The following is a 20,305-nucleotide window of genomic DNA, read 5'->3' as shown; positions in this document are numbered from 1 at the left end:
ACACTTGCAAAAATACAGTAGTATATCAGAAGAAAACAGTTTCCCCTCCTGTTCGCCTTCCAAGGATTTAGCTGGGGAATGTTCACCTGAGCAATCTAAACTCTCAGCATTCCAGAGGTAAAGGGGAGGGGGGAAAGAAAAAAGCATATTATTCTGCATGGTGAATTCCCGCGCTGTGGCTTCTCCCAGCAAACACAGCTCCATTGCTCACCAACAGGCTAAATAACCCAAGCCTTGAGGAAGCAAAATCTGTTTAGAGAGTGCAGGCTCACTATTTCTATCCTTCGAATGAAGGATGCTTCAAAGTTGGAGGTCTCCTTCGTTACCAGTGCTTGGCTACCCCCTGCTGGCTCCCACGGCTCAGACCCTTCTGTACCAGCGACAGCAAAGCGTCCCAAACACACCAGGCTCATCACTGGAGTGAGCTTCCTAAAACAAACCAGGCTTTACTCCTCAGTACTGAAAAATGACACGTCCTGCTCAGCTGAGATTACAGGGATGGCTGATTATCGCACTGGAAGTCTCTATTTTTTTATTTTTTTTTTAATATTATGTGTGGATTTATCATAGACATCCTCCGGATTCTAAATCAGAACATGTTTGAGGAATGCATGGTAAGCTCAAGAAACAAAGGAGGGCCCATACAGTAATATTCAGAATATTTTCCCTGTAAATATAGAGCTCTAAGGCAGAAAATTTCCTGTCTAATTCTGTGTAAGTTGGATGAGCACATCTGAAACGCTTTCCTCAGCTTGCTTTAAAAGCATTCCTCAAATGCAATTCAGAACAGAAATTCCCAGTACAAACCCCTTATTTATGTATTTTGTGGATAAATTTAAACAGGAAAATGTGCTGCGAGACGTGTTCAAACAACTAATAGTTACTGTAAACCAAAAATATATTAAAAAACAGAAAAATGAAAAGAAAAAGACTAGTTGTTTCAAGCTATAACACAGCTGTATGCAACTAAAGCCAGAAACGTGAAATGAAATTGGATTTTGGGGCAGGGGGTGGGGGAGTGTGCAATGGGGTTAGGTTTACTAGCGATTCAAATCCTTTTTTCCAAGTTGCAAGATGTTGTTACTGACACTTTTATTTTTCTTTCATTCTGTTTATTTTTGTGAACAAGGCAGAAAAGAAATTGTTATTTGAACCATATTAACAGAGGCTGCATGTGCTCGCTTAGGGCTCTTGCTTAGCCCGTTACTGCTTCTGTGTAGCAGAAAGGTTAAAAAAAGAGGCAAATATCCTTTCAAACATTTATTAGTGTCACATAAATAGCAGGATTCTATATAACAACAGATTAATAATAGGCTGGATTAGTCTCTAACCTCTTTGGTTTCTAAATGCTGTAACACAGTGTCCCCCTTGTTCCTTTATCTAAATAAAGCATGTGTATCAAACAAATATTTCCCTTGTGTTACCACAGGAAAAGGGAAGAAGTTTTCATGAAACAGAGTTGTAAAGGGATCATATTACTGAACTAGAGTCACATCTCTCCTCTAAACTGTTGTCCTTTATGCTGCCTGTCCTCTACAAGATGAGAAATGGCAGCAGCAGACTTTGAGGTGGGAGGGGGAAGACAGGATACTGCGCCTGTCTGTTAGTCAGCAGGAGCCATCAGCTAAAGGGGATGGGTTAGAATCCATAGTTTTCAAAATCTAGACAACTAATCTTTTCTTTTCCCTATATTTAGATTCTGGTTTGTTCTCAGAACACATAACCTTTTCAAAGGTTCACTCCTGAAACAACAGAAATGCAAAAAAAAAAAAAATAGTATTGCAAAGCTACAGGCCAACAAGTAACAGAGGGATCTGATCCTTCAACTGCCACTATTGACAGAAGGCCTTTGCTTTACTCAAAATGGCTTTGTCTCTGATGTGGGTCTGTTCACAATTTATTTGAAAGCAGAAGGCACTTATTTAAGAACAGAGCCAGAACCTATCACTAATCTGACAAGTTTTCCACACAGCTCCAGCCCAAGCTTTCTCTCTGTTGTTTAGCAGTGGCCATACATTGCTAGAAAATTAATAGGGCATAGGAATCATTCAGCAAGATGTCTAGGGTGAAAGTGGATGGAAGGATATGTCTGTTCCCCCAGTCTGAGGACCAGTCTGAAGATAGGGATGGGCATCCCCACTCCATCCCATCCTGGAAGTCCTGGCTCCTAAGTGGGCAGACCTGGAGGAAATTCAAGTGTGCCATGAGATGCCATCAGAGCTCACCTCTGAGCTTTTCCTGAGTTTCTGCGTCTCATCCCAACTGAAAGTTAGGAGTAGACTGGGATGAATATCCAGAGCTCAAAGCTAAGTAACATTTGCAGTTGTCAGAGTTTGTCTTTATACTCCTTAGAACTGCATTCAGCCTTCTGTTGCTGTGCATGCCGTTGTCTTCTTCACATCACTTCACCTCTGCATTCCTCTTCTAGCTCTCCCAAACACCACCTATCCTGCTCTAGCCTGGATGGCTAATACCAGCTTTCTGATATGACTTCTAATGGCCCAGTCCTGTGTTACCAAGCCTCCACATGGGGCTATATATATATATATATATATATATATATATATATATATATATATATTCTTATAGGCTCATATTGCAGAGATCCTTCCTGGAGCTACATAAAGTCTAACTGATGTCATCTCTAACATTTGTTACCCTTCTGCTAGTCTGCTAAGTAGCGTTTCTCTTCAGCTTCTGTCCTAGCTTGCTTGCAGACATCTTTTTCTGGAAGGTGCTAAAATCTTCTTGGATTTGTCAGGCACTGCCTAGCCGCTCCACTCACATTCACAACCTAGCCACCTAGATTCTATGATGAAATCTCAGCATGACTTTGTATGGCATTCCTGTGTGAAAACATTTGAGATGCATTTTCTTGCAGCCTTCCTTTTGGTAAGTAAAGAATGCAGTAGCTAGGCAATTTGGGAGAAATTAAAGAATTCCAGGTAATGCTCCTACATCAGCTATAGATATGGGCAGAGGAAGAATATGAAAGATGTGGGGAATATATGGGAAATCAGGAAAGAGAGAGAGGAGCCAATACAAAAACTGTCTACTTTGCATAAATCAGTAGTCTTGATTACTTCAGATCCGAAAGATTTCAGTTCAAACACTGTGAATGATCCAAGCTATAGTATCAGTAAATTAGCAGTTGCAGATCACATCTCTAAACATAAGGAATATGCTCCAAGGGAAGCCACTGCTATTCCTCTGCTCCCAGCTAACATGTCCCACTGCAGATTGCAATAGGTATCACCACAGTTCCCAGCAAAGCCAATGACTCGTGGTGACATGATTCATTTCTGGTTTCAACATCTGGCTGGAATTTTACGCATACGAAGTCTGTGATTTGTACAAACAATTACTTTAGAGAAACAAAAATCTTTGCAATTCACCATGTCATAACCAAACCATCTGTCCCACAGGCCACTATGGGATCAGGCAGATAGAACAGAAGGCAGAAGATGGCTCATTTTGTCCAGTATGTTTAGTTCAAAATATCTGCTTTGGTCTTCATCATCAATAACAGAAGTTTATGTACATTATATTGCAAGTTCACTAGAGACCAAAGGTTTTCTCCTGCCAACTGAATTATATCCATACCTTAAATGTCAAAGTTGTAAGCAGAAAAACCTAGCTACTGAAGCTCTGTCTACCCTACAAAACAAAGGAAATCAAGACTGCTGAATACAAGAGTTAGTATTTTATGTGCAGATCAGTATGCTGCGTGCACAAGTGTTACTAACAACATTCCTTAATTTTTAAAAAAACTGGAAGCATTGGATATATGAAATTATTATGTTTCTTTTAGCACAAGAGAAGGCAAATCCCAGAATATGTATGTTCAACTCAAATAAAAAGCGTTTAGATCCTATCACAAGTTCAATTTCTTATATGGATGTGAGTAACTCAGTGTACATATGGCATTCTTGCCAGAACAAATTAATGTTGAAAGCTGAGACATGAGAGACACCTTCCTTAGCCAAGTTGTGACTATCCTTGCCTAGAGCACATAGTACATGGCATTTAAAAGGTTCTGCCCCACACAATGAGCTTTCCTGGATTGTGTCATGTTCCCAGAGAAAACAAAAAGATGAATGGGCAGCAACGTAAACATAAGCCTTGCTGAGAAGGCAGCATTTTAGATAACTTGTACTATGTCATTCTGGTACCCCTCACTTGGCAAAACACAGGCTTAAAACATCTTATGTTAAGATAAGAGTTTGTTCTCAGTTTTAGCATAATCAAATAAACACAGAAAGCAGGATGACCTTAATTAAAAGGTCATTTACATTGTATGCCCTGCCCTTACAGCAGGATGAGCTGCACCATGTTCTTTTTGACAGATATTTGTATAAGCTGCTCTTCAAAATCTTCGGTATAGATTCAGCAATTTGCTCAGACAATTTGTTACACCACGTAGCTGTGCCTGCACTCCATGAAGCACCACATGATGGCTTCAAAAAAATTCCGAAGGTCTTAGAGGCTAGTAAAACAGAAAGAGGAGGAAAGGTCAAAGACCGTGTCCTAGTTGGGCAAAAATGAAAGAGTATTTGTTATTTAATAATTATGTTAGGAAAGCAAGCAAAGCCCCAGGGGTGAGATCTGCATTCCACTGTCCAAAGCTCTGCCCAGTGACAGCATTCCAGGTAATAAGCACACCCAAATGAAGAAACATTTATCCAAGGTGATACAAAAGCAGCCTCTATGGGCACTCCACAGACTCTTCAACACTCACAGCGAAGTTTATGAGCAATCTGTATAAGAATAACCTCCACCTGCAGCTCAGGGACCAGCCCCTGCACAGAGCTGAGGGTGCTGTACACCACAGCCATACCAGAGCAGGGGAGCAGCCTGTGCTGCTTGGCTTTTTAGCTCAGACAGAAATAAAACTCAGGGCAACTTCCACGAATGTAACACAACTCATTAAAAAATGCTGTCTAGAAAAGGTGTTTATTTTAACTTCATACAGATTTGTAAATTTAAGAGATCCTTTAAGAGGCCATGAAGTTTTTTACCTTCTTTTTTTTTTTTTTCCTTCACTAAACAACAATTTAGAGGGTATATAATCTCAAGGATTTTTCTGAGACGTTGGTAATGCTGATCCAGAAAAAGATGCTTTATTTTTACTGCCATGGTCACACTGTGCTCACCAGAGAAAAAACTTATGTCACATGCAAAAATCAGGAATTCCTCTTTTTTTTCCCCTGATGCCTACTAGCACATTGGCTGGCACGTGAGCAAACACGCCAAGAGCGACGAGTTGTCCAGTGTAATTTTCATCTTCCAAAATGACTTCGTCTGACTTTTCATGCCATTCACAATTTATTTCACGATGTGCACACAGGTTTCCATGAGCAGCACCCTCTCTAAGACATGGTAGCTAATACTGAGAAAGGCTTCAGCTCACCCAGGTCCTGAGGCCTGGCTATGGAGCAACAGCAACTGTGTGTGTGGTGAGATGGTATTTTTAAAGGGCTGTCCTTCAGGAATTAGAGAGATTCTGTGCTGGCAACAACACTACCAAGCAGAGCAGGCAAGATTAATAACTGCACAGCATGTTTTTTTAAACCCATATGCACAGCCTGAATTTTTTTTTCTTTTTTTCCTTCATTTTTAAACTTAGATTCCTACAACCAGCTTTCCTATTGACATAGTAACAGGGGAGTACACTTTAACTTACTCTTTTTCCATAAAGCAGATGTCTTGTCTTGTGAGAATTGGCATATTTTTACCCTCAGAATGATCTCTGCTTTTATATGCCTAATTAAATTTTAGCGGTCCCTTGCTTAAATAAAGATTTATTAGCTCTTAAAATAGTAGCATAATTCTTCTTCCACCTACACACTATCCTTTAATGTATTTACAAGCAGACTGGCTTATCCACTACAAAAGAAAAAAAGAGAGAGAAAAAAAAAGAATATAAAAGTGGATGATTTAATGTTGTTATGTTATTGGTGTCATTTACCAAACTTCACAACAGGGCTTTCTGAAGATACTACTCTAACCCTGGAGCTGTCAAAACACTTGAAGAAAGAGAAGCTGTCAATCTTAGAGATCAAGTACTCAAGGAAGTTCAAATAACAGAGGAAATCAGCAAATTTCTGCCCCATGCTTGGACTCCACCACTGCAGTGATATGGGCTGACACATCATCAGTCGAAGGAATCCAGGGAATTATTTTAAGGAGCTGAAATTTGCATCGTTAGGAGCACCTACTTACACATTACTTCTCGCTCCTCTTTGTGAGCAACAAAGACAAAAACTGTACATAACACTTTTGCACACATGAATTTATATATACTGAGAGAAAGACAAACAGCAACACAGTAAAGTACGGTGTTTGCCAAACTATTGGAAATAATTTCCTTATAGTTCTGGGGTTTGGGTTTTTTTAAAAGCGCATTTATTCTCCAGGATTAGAAGATTAGTAGTTTGTTGGTCTTTCATTAGTTTTACTTTATTACAGTCCTTTTTGCTAAAATATTTACATCACAGGGAATATCCTTTTCACTGAGCTGTAAAACCTCACCTCTATACCCTGCACACTGACATCTTTGCACCTTGTAAACACCACTGCTACAAGCAATTGTGTTCCATGTGTTTGTCAGACTGCATCAGGAATGCTGAATTTCATCTTCCTGATGCAGTTTTAATATCATTCAGCAAAAACTAAAGCTTTTGGTATTTCAGATGTATTTTAAGTGCAAGAGATGACTCACCCATGTAATTTCGCTCTTCTGCAAAAGATTCTCTTTCAAAAGTCACAAAAAGCAGGTCACTCAAAAACATTCAATATATGAATGTCATACAGCTGGCCTCACAAATAAATCAGCATACAAAATCCTGTTTTACTGAAATTTGTCACAGTAAACGTCAGAAGCTGTAAAGTGAAACTAATAGGAAACTGCCTTGTTGCACAATTTGTGTGCATGTGTGCCCAAACACACACATGCACACACAACCCATGCATAGCTTTGTACTTTTCCATATATGTGTTATATTCAAAGAGCAAGCCAAGATGCCATCACAATCTGGAACAGACATGAGAGAAAAAGCCTGAAAATCTTCAGTTTTATAGTAAGTGTTCTAATATCACTGTGTATTTTTCTTTTACCTTGCAATCTTAATTATGGCCACCAGCTTCTTACAGTACCTCTGTTTTTCATGCATGTATGTCAAATTCTATATAATATGTTAAATGCATATATAGTATGCTACATGAATATACATAAGCCAAGTCATGTGAAAACCTCTGTGACCAACAGTGACACAGGAAAGAAGGCACTGTTGTCAAAGCTGGGTTGGAAGATCACACGTCCTCTACATCCAGGACTGCTCTTCAGGCAGCCTTTGGATGATGTCTGGATAAAGAAAACCCTGCCTGATGAAAAAGAGAGCCATACACACACATTTAAGTCTAGGATTTATCATCGGGACCCAAACTGGCCACATCTACCTGGATTTGATACCGTTTCTGGGCTCCCTCTGTCAGTAACTCCAGGGGGAGTACTCCAGGGGCAGGAAAATCAAGTAAACATCATTACTGACAAGCCTGAACAAGTTGCTGTTTGGCTTGTTTAGAGAATGCAAATTTCCAGTTGAGGAAGTATGTTACTGATATGAAGACATTTAGGTATTTAAAGTGCTAAGACCCTCAGAGTGACTTACTCAAAAAAAAAAAAAATCAGCAACTTTTGGATATCAGTCCAGTGAGGGGGAATAAGAAGTCTCTAATTCTGTCTCACTTTTCCTTCTCTGTTTTTGAGGTACAGGTAACAGTATCTATTCAAAATCCATAAGTATGTAGCACATACAAATGCTCTTTCCTTAAACCATTACCTACAAACCCACAATTGAATGCTTATACAAAAGAATCCTCTGAAATAGTTGTTTCTGTAAAGAATTATTCTTCTATATTATTATGTCTTCCAGGCAGGACAATACTGTATTTCCAAGAATGGACAAAAATATTATGGTATCTCCCTAACAACGGTTTAATCTCTTAATATCATTGCATATATTTCATTGCTGAACTCTCGATGTTTCGGATGCTAAGAACATGGGAACAGCAACAGTATTGAAGCAAACAGCAAAGATTTACATCATTTGTCTCTACAAAACACCTCTCTAATGGAAGACCTCTGCTACTCGATGACCAGGCTGGGATGCTCAAAGGAGTCCTTCAGTTCCTAAGCAATTGCATAGGAATTACCACTGAAGTATTTTTAATTGCTGTTTTTTTTTAAATCAGTTGCTTCATTAAGGGGAAGGTAATGATTTCCAATGGCATCTCCCAGATTTTCATTGCTTCCATGCCTTTAACATCATGACTCCCCAGCATTCATACCTGCTGCACACCACTGCATGTACATGTCACTGGTGGCATCTGTCATCTCAGACTGCACATATTCCACTTCAGCTTGGTAGACATACCACTGCTGCTTGCAGTGGGCATGGAAGATTTAGAGCATTACAGGCTGGAGAAGGGAAAACAAAACAAACAAAGCACAGCACCACAAGCACCCATCCCACACTCTCCAAAAGGTGAATCAAGAGTAAAGGGAAGGAGCCACAGGTGCAGCTGGCATAGCTGGGTATCTCCAAGAAGTGTGAAGTCCTTCTTCCAGATAATCTGAGCAGATAGTAAAACCCTCAAATAGAACAAGATCATACCATGTTGACATTAAATAGATCATCTTAGCAGATGAAAGGAGAATTGGCTGTTCATGAAATTCACATAGCATTGGGGGGAATGACACAGGGAAGGGCTGGCAGGAGGTATAGGGGGAAAAAGCACAAACAGAAATAAATGGAGGGGACTGGAAGACACAAGTCATAGTGGTTCTTAGCCATTACAGTCAATGCTGTTCCAAAGTTATGAAATTACAGCACTAACCACACAAACATAACAGAAAGATATGGGTACATACATACAGTCCACATTTCAGCTCTGTGAGGGAAATCAAAAAATTTTCCCAGTGTCCTCTCAACAGTAATTCTTGAGAATGAGAGGACATGTGAGCAGCTTTGCCAATTGACCATAATTAAAAATTGACTTCTGCCTCTGCTGAAATGACATCACAGAGGACACATTTAAAGGGGTAAGAAAGATGGGCTGCAGGATACAGCCCCTTTCTATCCACCCAAAAAAACCCACTGCATGTATTCATTTCTGTCTTCTTTATGAATCTAACAACAGAAATAATGATTGTGTTATTCAGATTCTGTCTAGAGGAATGAAATCCCCAAACTTTAATGTAATCCTATTTAAAACACTCCTTTATTTGTGGCGCAGTTTCTTGTGCAATGCACCACAGAATGAGTCTAAAACCAATACTCCAAGTGCACTAAAAGTCTCATATAGCATCCTCAGGACTCTCCCATTTGCTTGTGAAATTACATTAAATGACTTTTTGAAGAAATGAGGAAGAAGGAGCTGCTGCTGGGACATTTAGTCTATCAAAACACAAGTAATTAATGGTTGAAAATACGTTTTGTTTAATAATTGCTGTTCTTCATTAGTGTGAACCAAGGACATAGACTATCTGAGACAATAGCATCTGCACCCCATATTTCATTATCACCAAACTTCACATTTCACACAAAAGCATAGCTAGCAAAGCCTTACAGCTTTAATTAGTTTCTGCCATAGCTGTGAAGGTCAGCCAATTATTGTGTGTGAAATTTCAATATGAAGCGGCTGAATTGAGGACAGCATTGCAACATTGTGAAACTGCAACGCTGTAAATCTAGCATGATAGAAGCTTCTTTTCAAAGAAAAACACCCACAAAATAACATAAATTAATCATCAGGTATGCACAGTTTCAAGGCTTATAAGCTAATTTAACCTGTGTTAGAGGAGGGGAAAAAAGGTAATTTTTGATAGCATATGATGCTTTGCAAGGTTTCTTCTTATCAGTGCCACCAAACATTACAAAACACTTAGTTGGGTCCTCATTTCTATGAGGAAAACACAGGGGGTTTGTGGGATTCAGAGTCTTACTGTCAAAAGAAAACAATAGCATTGAGCAGCTGAACTTCAGCCATCTAGAATGAGGGTCATGAGATGTACAGCATGCCCTGAAAAAACAGGCCCTTCAAACGTTGGCTCTCTTAGGCTCCAGCTTTATGGTTGGCTTTGGAAAATCTTGAGTCAAGTGCCTTACGTGTAGGTGTGTAAAAACATATATAAGAATTTGGATTCAAATGATACCAAATAATCTATGCCCCAGCTGCCACTGAGGAAGGAACAAAGGATTCAAAAGGATGCACATACCTCTGACCTAAGAAACAGCCTCTTTGCACATGCCATTCTTGCCAAACACAAGTAATTTATGCAGTGTGTTGTGCACTGGGATTACAGATGTGCAGAAGGTATAGCCTGAATCTTGAATGCGTTCAGGGCCAGCCTAACTCTCAAATCTGGACAGTGGATGTTCATTAAATAGAAAGGTCTTTTGCCTGTTTCTTGGCTTTTTTAAATAGATGAAAACTCTGAGCAAATTTTATAATTTTATGTAGTGAACAGCGAGACCTTCAAAGATGCACTTGAAGCTATTTTTTATTTGGGTACCACCAGATGACACACTGAAGTCAAATAATAATGATACAATGGTTCTATACCTCTAGCTCCAGTGAACTAACAAGACCTGTTCTTGATTATAACTTTATATGTGAGATTATTGGGTTTCAATAGGAGAAATAAAGGAGGGCATGAAGCTTAGGGATTGGATTAATTTTGTGTTTTGTTCCTATGTTTAAGCCCTTTTTAAAAAAATCTAATTACCTGGACAGAAAATACATGCAAACTCATTTTTAATCCTGTCTGGGACAGTACATACAGCTCTGGTAAGCACCACAGTTTTATTGATGTGGCAATACCTGCATGTTCATATATATATATGCACATCACAACCAATTCCCCCTTCCTGTGCCCCATTTTTTTCCTGCCATTGCCAGGTAAGTGGTTGTGCAGAGCCTCTGCAGACAAAGCAAAACCAGCAAGACAGTTTCACTGCTCTGATTCTCTCCTGACTTCTTTCTTTCCTGGCAGAAAAACACATTTGCAGCTATAATGTGACTCTTAGCAGTTATTGCCAGAAGTTTTTGTTCTTTCTTTTTATTAAAAAAAAAAAATTAAATGCCTAAGTAGCATTAGATGCTCAAGCATTAATGCATATATTCCTGAAGTTATCAAAATCCCCAATTTTTGGTTGCCAGAGAACTGTATCCTGGGCTGCATCAAAAGCAGCCTGGGCAGAAGGTCAAGGGAGGTGATTCTGCTCTTGAGATGACACCCCACCTGGAGATCTGGAGACCTCAACATAGGAAGGATGTGGACTTACTGGAGGGAGCCAAGAGAAGGGTCATGAAGGTGATTAGAAGGATGCTATGAAGACAGCTGAGAGAGCTGGAGTTGTTCCAGCTGGAGAAAAGAAGGCTGCAAGGAAACCTCACTGTGGTTTTCCAGTACATAAATGGGGTCCAAGAGGGCTGGTGAAGGACTTTTGACAAGGGCATGGAGTGACAGCACAAGGAGGAATGGCTTTAAACTGAAAGAATAGGGTTAGATTAGATATTTGGAAGAAATTCTTTACTGTGATGATGGTGAGAACTGTCACTGATTGCCCAGAAAAGTTGGATGTTGGAAGCTGGAAGTTGGATGGGACTTTGAGAAACCTTGTCTAGCAGAACATGTCCCTGCTCATGGCAGAGGAGTCAGAACTAGAGGATCTCTAAGGTCCCTTCCTTCCTATGATTCTGTAATCATAGATTATTTGGAATTAAAACCATCACCATGATAAATTTACATTTTTCCTTCATACATTTTTCCTTCCTCTTGAATAATACTTTAAGTAAACCCAGCTGAAAGAGAGATTTTTAAGTAAATTAAAATTTATTTCCTGCTGCACCTTTTTCAACATCATCAAACAAATCCATGCATGGAGAAAAAAGTAAAAAAAAAAAAAAAATAAAGTAGTTGTTTAGCTTGCATTGACAGAACAAGACTGATGCCTTCTAACAAACAAAGGCTGAGCTGGCTAGAACAGGTATCAAGGGTAAATTTAAAAATAAAATAAACATAATGGAAATCCAGGTTAGTTCTACAAAATGGAAAAAAAAAAAAAAAAGTGACCACAGTCTTACAGTTAAGACTCAGATGTTCAGTGTGGTACCCTGAAACATTCTGCTCCAACTCCAGAATCTCAGCAGTGCTTCAGGGAGGTTTGGGAGTCTGAATTCCACTTCAGCTGAGGCCTAGAGCTCTCTGACACAGGGTACAGCATATTATTTTAGCTGACACACCCTCCAGGGCCCTCTGCACATACATCAGCATCTCTACATCAGCACTGCTAAACAAAAACCTAAAATTAATTGTGATTAGGTAGCTTCAGGTTCCTTAGTTCCTTTTCTATCTAATTAGGAGCATATTAGCTTCCTTCTGTGCAGATAACTTGTAGCCCATACCAGGAAGGTACTTTTTTACTGTCCATAGATAAGAGTGGCTAGCAGTCTAGAATCCAATCTTGAATGTCTAGGTACTGCTTTTTTACTTCTAAACACCAAAGGAAATAGTTGTGCCAGAATTAAAATAATGTGTAAGTCCCAGACATGTACCATCCACCACAATGAGAAATATTCACTGAAATCTAAAATAGCAAAATAATATAAAAGGAAGGTGAAATAATTAACAGTGACCTCAAAAGTGCTAAAGGAAATGTGTATGTGTATGCATTTTTGTATGTGCATAAGCTAACTCCATCTTGTGCATAAGATACATTATTTCTCTGAAAAGATATCAGTGAAGGAAATAATCTAAATATACTGTTAATGCTGAGTAACCCAATTCAGAATAGAACAGGATCACCTGAGTAAAAATCAACTCCAGAACAGAAGTGGAAAAAGAAAAAAGCAGCCTGAACATGCACAACCAACACACATTCACACAAAAGAAAACCAAATTATTATTAGTGAAACAGACTTAAACCTGTCTTAGGCACTTCACCAAAGGGAGTAGCAAAGCTCAGTAGCTTGGCTGAGGGCATCTTTTACTAAAGGTCAGACAAAACTGCAAGAGAAACCTAGGGGATGTCTTAAAGTTGTTCCCTCAGAGAGGGGATGACTAACAGAGGGAGAGTTGTGCAGGTTTCACTGCGTTTATTAAACACACACTAAAATATGACATATGATAACAGCAGCTGAACTAAATCAAACATGCTCTAAGTGTGATACAAATCATGGTTAGACAATGCAAACAAACACTGACACTCACAAAGACACACCAAGCCTCTATTGCAATCCCAGCAGTTCGACCCCAGAGACATGCCACTGGCACTGGGAGCCCAGAGCCCCCAGAGCCCTACTTGGTTAAGGACATCTGGGATGGGCAGCTTTTTGTGAGAGAAGCTCTTTCTGCTAAGAGCCTCCCATGTTCACTTCACCCCACCCTGGCTCTGCTCCAGCACCAACACTTCCCTGCAACATGGTCTCCACTCAACCCAAAACACCAGGGACAAGATCTCTTCCAGTCAACCTTGCCAACAGCAGCTGCTCCCAACCAAAGAGTCTCTCTCTGGAGAAAACACTCTCTCAATGCCAGCCATGCTACAAGATCTGTGGCTCCTAACACCAGCAATCTCCTTTCAAGAAGAAATACAGGGAAAATCCTCACAGCCAGTCTCTTTCCAATGGGAGCAGTTCACATGTCAATCCAATGAATAATTCCAAGCTGGAAGATAAAAAATTTAAAGCAAAAAAAAAAAAAAAAAGAAAAAAAAAAGAAAAAAAAAGGCATAAGATCTTCAGATATTTGCAGTTTTCAAGCTAGCCTTCAAAGCTCACAAGCTCACTACCATTTGCCAAGCAGGATCAACATGAAGAGTATGTTTAAAAGTAACATGAACAATTCTACCACCAAATCAACTGGGACTTCAAAATTCAGCAAGAATAGGAGCGAGCGGAGCTGCTGAAATGCCAAGGTCAGTAACAGCGAGCAGAAGTGCACCATGGTGCCATGATCTAATGTATGATGCAACTGACAGCTATATCACAGAAGGAAAAACCACAGGAATTGTCATATTGCACAGACCCCTCTATCAGGGAGCCAATACTGTCCTAAGTTTCCTCCTTATCCTATTACTCAGAGCACAGTTTATGCTCTGAAGCCTAAAGGTCTGTTTGCCCTCAGGGTTGTTTTTATCTCCATCTAATATGAATATGCACAGAGATGTCTGAACCTGACTTAAAATGAGAACTGTGGGGTTTCATATGACTGATTTCCATCAGGTTACTTATCCACTGCCTACAAAGTGACTCTCTTCAACCATTTCAACTCACTCTCTTTTAATTTTCTGAAATAACTTCTGATTCCTGTTTTTGTGGAACAGTTAACAGGAATGCTTAACTCACCTTTTTTGTACCATTCTACAAAACCAAGCAGAGTTGCAATGTTTCTGTGAAGAGGATATAGGCAATCCAAAGGTCCTCACTCTTTCTGCAGGCTAAGTGCATGTGCACAGAAAATTGCTGTTGGATCAGCTGATGTTCGATAACTTTTTAACTCACACCACTGAGCTTTTCACATTCATAAAAGCCCATTACAAAACTTGTAGTAATGCTTCTTCCTGATCAAAAATTTTTCAGAAATCCAAGTAAGTTCTCAAGTGGATCTTTTCTAGACAAATTAAATCTGCAGAAAATATGACAACTAGAGCCTGTGCTACTTTTTGTCTTCTGGTATAATAGATTACTTTAGCACTTTCTTCCAAGTGGTTCATCCTCTCTACTTTAAGATCCTTCACAACTCTTATGCATCTATCTTCAGATGGTTTATCATCATGACTTATCATCTAGTAGTAACATTTCTTTTATTGACATGTTGATAAATATATGGCTCATCTTTACTGGCTGAAAACTGGTATTTGCTCAAGATATTTGAACTGAAGATAGAAACAGCAAAATCACTTGATTTCTCTGCAATGTCCTTAACATAACTGTATGGCAGGTTTTCTCCTTCATAGATACACTGAGACTTTGAATTCTTTGTTGTTTGTTCTTATCTGATTAGATTTCCCACCATTTCTTTCCTGCAGTACAGTCTGGTTTCTATAAACCAGTTCAGTTTTCAGAAGGATGGTTGTCTGCTGCAAATCACTTCTCCAACTTTAGTTTTTAAATAGCCATGCAAAATTTCATACAGTGTGCTTTGAAACAGCACAAGTTTGACTAAAGCTTTTAAAACTGCTTCTCCCAGGGATGTCACTTAGAGCAGCTTTATCAAATGTTGAAAAATATCATCGTGCCATGCTGGCCTCTTCCACTCTTTACCTCCTGCTCACCCTCCCATAAGCCTACACCTAGGGGCAAAGCCACACGATGCAATCTGGGCAATAAAGGTGTATGTGTATGGCTGGAGCTCCTCATGTTACATCATTCCTATTGAAGAACAAAAAAAAAAAAAAAGGAAAAAGAAAATTCTGTTTCTGACCCTTGTTTTTGTGGAGATACAATCAGAAATATGATCCAAGAGTGCTGACTGAACGCTGTCTGCTCATGCCTTGAAATGTCTGGCAGCATGAGTTGTCAGATGATTTTTACTCATTTTTACAGCAAGTCTTTCTCCTTTGATCTAGTAACAATAGACAATGGGATGCATCAAATATGTTTCAAGCTCAATCCAGGACCTCAATCATAATACAAAAAGGATTTTGATTCTTAATTCTTTTTAACATCTTACATCTTTTTCTATGCTATACTGTCTTGTCTACCTTATCTGGACCTTTTTGGATGGCTGGACCAGAAACACAGGAAGGTATTTTTCCTACTCTGCTTCCATGCTCTAGCAGTGCCACTGTATTTTATCTGGGCCACATTCCTATAACTAGACTTCAGCCTAAAATCCCTGGGCAAATATGCTGTGCATGCTTCAGCATTTTGCTCAACATCCCTGCCCTGTAAAGCAGTGCAGCAATGTCTCAGTGGCAGTTTTACAGAAGTCCATAAGGAAAGCTGTGCCTGAGAAGAGAATAGCCCTAATGGAATGACCTTTACTGGGACTTGACACCTGCTACCTTGTAAGCTTCTTATACACACAGCTTAATCCACCTGGAGGCTTTTTTGCTTGATGGAAGGTGATAAAAAGGCTGTTAGATTGTAAGCTCTGTCTTAGATTCAAAGCATGTAGGCTCCTTGATATTCTGAGGCTTAGGGCACACAGAGGGGAAAAATATTTCTTAGTTCAGGTGAAATTCTCAAGTTGCTTATTAGGAATGAACCCTGGTCTAAGAAACACTTTATTGGTATGAAAGCAAAGAAAAGACTTCCTGATAGGGAGAAGGGACCCAGTTCCACAGTGCTTCAGATAAGGTAATAGTGATGATAAAGCTTTCCTCAGCAGACAAAAAGAAAAAAGTAGCCCAACTCTAGAAATTTACAATCCACAGAGGATCTAGCAGATTGCATTCTGGACAGCTTAAAGGTGAATGCTCTAAAACATGCATCAGTCTACAGTGATGAAAACCTGTCCCCCTGTGATTATAAGTAATTCCCTCTTTCTTTGAGACAACCAAAGTCTAAATCAAAAATTTCTATCACTGTGATTTTTAGCATGCTAGAAAAGGGGGGGGGAACAGCATAAAAGACAGGTCCCACTGCAGCACTGTCCTGGCACAGCTGTTGGTAGAAGCCAGTACACAAAGCCTCAAAATTAGAACAGAAGATGAATTATTTGGCAGTTAGCTTTTAGAACTTAAAGAGTAAAGAGAAAAAGAAAACAGGAAACAAGCAAACAATCCCCCCAGACAATCTCTCCAAAGAAATCACTTTCTAAAAAAATTATCTCCATGAAATGATCTATCATTTAGTGCTCAAACTGTAGAGGCAGCACTAGCGAGAACAGCAGAATAAAAATGCAGTGGTGGCTGAGAGCTGAACTCATGTTCTTCAGGTCACTACTTCTTGCTCTCTTCTCCCACTGTGCCAAACATCATCTCCCTCAGGGCAGCAAATCCTTGGAGCTCATCCTGGCTCCTGCCTGAGCCAAGGTGCATCGAAGCCACCAGCTCTGGCCTTATGCAACCTGGAAATTGTGCAAACCTGTTATTACACACCATGAGAGAAAGCTTGAATAATCTCTCTTCAGCTGAAAGCTTTTCCTAGCAGAAGTTCCAATGTTATACTCCCCTGGGCACTGTTTCTAGGATTTTTATTTTCTCTTCAAGCTAATGTTGACAATCTTCCATCACCTTGGAATCTTCAAACACTTTGTCCTGCAGTTGGCCCAGGTGACTAACTTACTGTTTTAAAGGGTTGGACACAAAAAGTTCAGTATGGAAAATTTTACATGGAGATCACTGTTTAGTAAATACTATGAAACAGAAGGAAGCTTTTTTAAAATTTTGCTTATTTCATTTAAGGTGGCTGACATATCTATTGATGGCTTTAATTGCTTAGAACTAAGGTTGCTTGCCTGTGAGATTGGGGTTTGTGCTTGCTGCACCCCACCTGTGTCATACACTCTAGGCTCTAAATGTAGCAGTAGCTAACCTTTTATCTGATGGGTTTTATAATATAGGCCATTTATATGAAGTGAGTGGAACATTGATCCTCCTGTTCAAGTTTCCTGAGATTATTCAGTATTAGCATTGCTGAGATTAGTCACACCGTGGCTGCTGTTCATGTAGATTGTTTGATACAGAATATTTCCCACTATACACAAAGCAGCTCTGTAGGAAAACCCAATTCAATCAATTTGAGCAGCCCTTCTTGTGCTACATTGGTATATTATGTATTGGACAGATAAAGTTGTGATTCTATCTAATATATTCTTTGCCTGGTTTGACTGATGTACTTAATGAATGGAGATACCTAATGCTATCCAGTCCTGCTGCTGAAAGATAATGGCATCATTATTTGAAAACAGACTAAAAAAGGGAATGGGGGGAGGGAAGGGTTTAACCTCTGCTTCCCACATCTGTAGCAAACATGGATGGTACAGTGTGGGAAGGAAGAAAATCAGGCAGAGGAGACTTCTGACAGCAAACTAAAAAAAAGTGGAAACTGAGGATGACAAAAAGCTCTAAATACTGATGCAATGCTTGCAGCTGCAGAAATTGAGGTGTGCCAGCCTCATTTTCAAGACGTGCTCTGCAAACTGCAAAACACTTTTAGATAAGCAAAGTATCTGAGCCCTGGGCTTTTTTTACTCTTTTCCCAATTTTTATAAATGTTGGTTGGGATGGTAGAAGCATCTATATCCCTGAGAGGGCCACCACATCACTGTAGCTGTTTGCACCAACTGGCACAGGTGAGCACTTGCAGTTTCTGTTGTGGTGACTCTCTAGTGATAGTACTCCACAACTCCAGGCCCGTCAAATTTTAAAAATAAAAAGCAAAATAATGTTAGGGGCTTAAAAAAAAAAATCAAGCCAGTTGATCTTCTGATCTAAATCTGTAAACAGGCAGTTAATGTTTCCAGGATTTAGGCTGACTTTCTATCACTGGAGATGTGCTGAACATTTAAAAATGTATCAGCTTTTGCATAAAACACTTTGGAGCCAGGAAGAGAGACAAGAAATCCTCTTCTATGTTGTATTATAAGAGAAACATGAAAATTATCTCGGAAGAATTATTATTAAAAAAGGGACAGACACAGCAGATAATGGAAATGCAGCATCACCAAATCGTTAAGGTGTGTTCTGTCATAAATGGAAAAGTCTGAGAAATGGAAGACAATGTCATAAAAGCAGAGAATAGTGGTGTCATCAGGTGACATGTTTTGTTAAATCTTGTATACTAACTCCTTTGATTTCTTCAGTCCCTCAGTAGCCTTGTGTTTGTTGTTCCTGGTGGGTTACAACAGCATTAGATTTACTGATGACATACCTCAGTCTGGAAGCAGCACCATTTATAGCACTTCAACTACAACGTGCATTGCAGTTTTGCCCAATTTATTATTATCAACATACATCTAGACAGCTTTGCTAGTAATGTGCTGTAGTCACTGGGGACTGTTTGGGTCTGGTGCTGATGTTTTAAAGCACTACTTTAAAAATTACTAATTGGTTCGTTTCCTATACCAAAACACTCACATTCAGTGACAGCAAACAACAGTCCATCTAAGGAATGCATGTGTATGGAAAGAACCAATACATTGTGTTGGTAGAAATTTTCATAGCAGTATGATCATGAAGACTTCAGCTTAACCAGATACTTCTGCAATCAGGACTGCAGAAAGAAAACAAAGGTGGATAAGCTTTTTCTCAGCTTATATAGTTACTTTTTAATGAACCTCCCCAAAGTCTTTTACATAGATATTTTTCTCAGTTTTAAATACAAATTTTTTAAATTTACTTTAAAAGAAAATATATTAGAATTACTCTTCCCCTGTGATTACATTTATATTTACACTTTGTCTCTATGCTAATTTTGGTGTTTTTAATTATATTTAATTATGTCCCATACTGCTCACCTTCAGAAGTACTTCAACTATTACATCATCCCAGCTGTTTTTTCCTATATAAATTTTCTAAATGTAGAAAACTTCAAGTAAAACCACTTGGTTTTATTGCTTAATTACATTTGATATGATGATATTTATCAAGTTCTATGAATGAGCCGCCATAGTTCCACTAAATTAAATGGGATTTTGGCACTTTTTCTTTGTATGTGTTTGTTGTTTGTTTCTTTTGTTTGTTTTGTTTGTTTAATTTGTTTCGTTTGTTTCGTTTGTTTTTGTTTCTCCACCCTGTACAGGAACTTAACCTTCAGCAAGATAGTAACTAAAAGCCAGACTGTGCACTAGGAGCCACCATCAGCTGTTGCCTGTAAGGATGCTCCAGATGATCTCCAGAGTAATTTTCTGAAGGAAATTATTCTACATTTCTATTAACTTCATGAAAAATTGCACTTGAGTCTTGTTGAATCAGGGCATTCTTCTCTCAGCCACCTTTACTTTGCCAACAGCAACACCAAGGCAGGAAGTTTTAAGCCTGGAGATTCATCTCACTGAGCTTCAGACATTTAACTGAGATGGCTAAATTAAGAACCTAGTTCTATGTGTCATTACCAGTACTAATTTCAGAATGACACCATGACTCATGTAAACTCCAGACCTATCAATAGGGAGGAAAGGATAATTATCATATAACTCAGGTGAGTGTTTAAAGCAGTGGGATGGACTTGGAATACAGTTGCTCCCCATGGAGAGCCTATATGAAAGAATTACTAGCATTTTCTGCATTTCTGCTACCACAGCATGCTTCTTTCAACATACTGAAAACATTTCTTTTTTCATGTTTATCAT

This window comes from Cinclus cinclus, chromosome 3 (genome assembly GCF_963662255.1).
Source record: "Cinclus cinclus chromosome 3, bCinCin1.1, whole genome shotgun sequence".
Taxonomy (NCBI): domain Eukaryota; kingdom Metazoa; phylum Chordata; class Aves; order Passeriformes; family Cinclidae; genus Cinclus; species Cinclus cinclus.
This window is presented reverse-complemented; position numbering follows the sequence as displayed.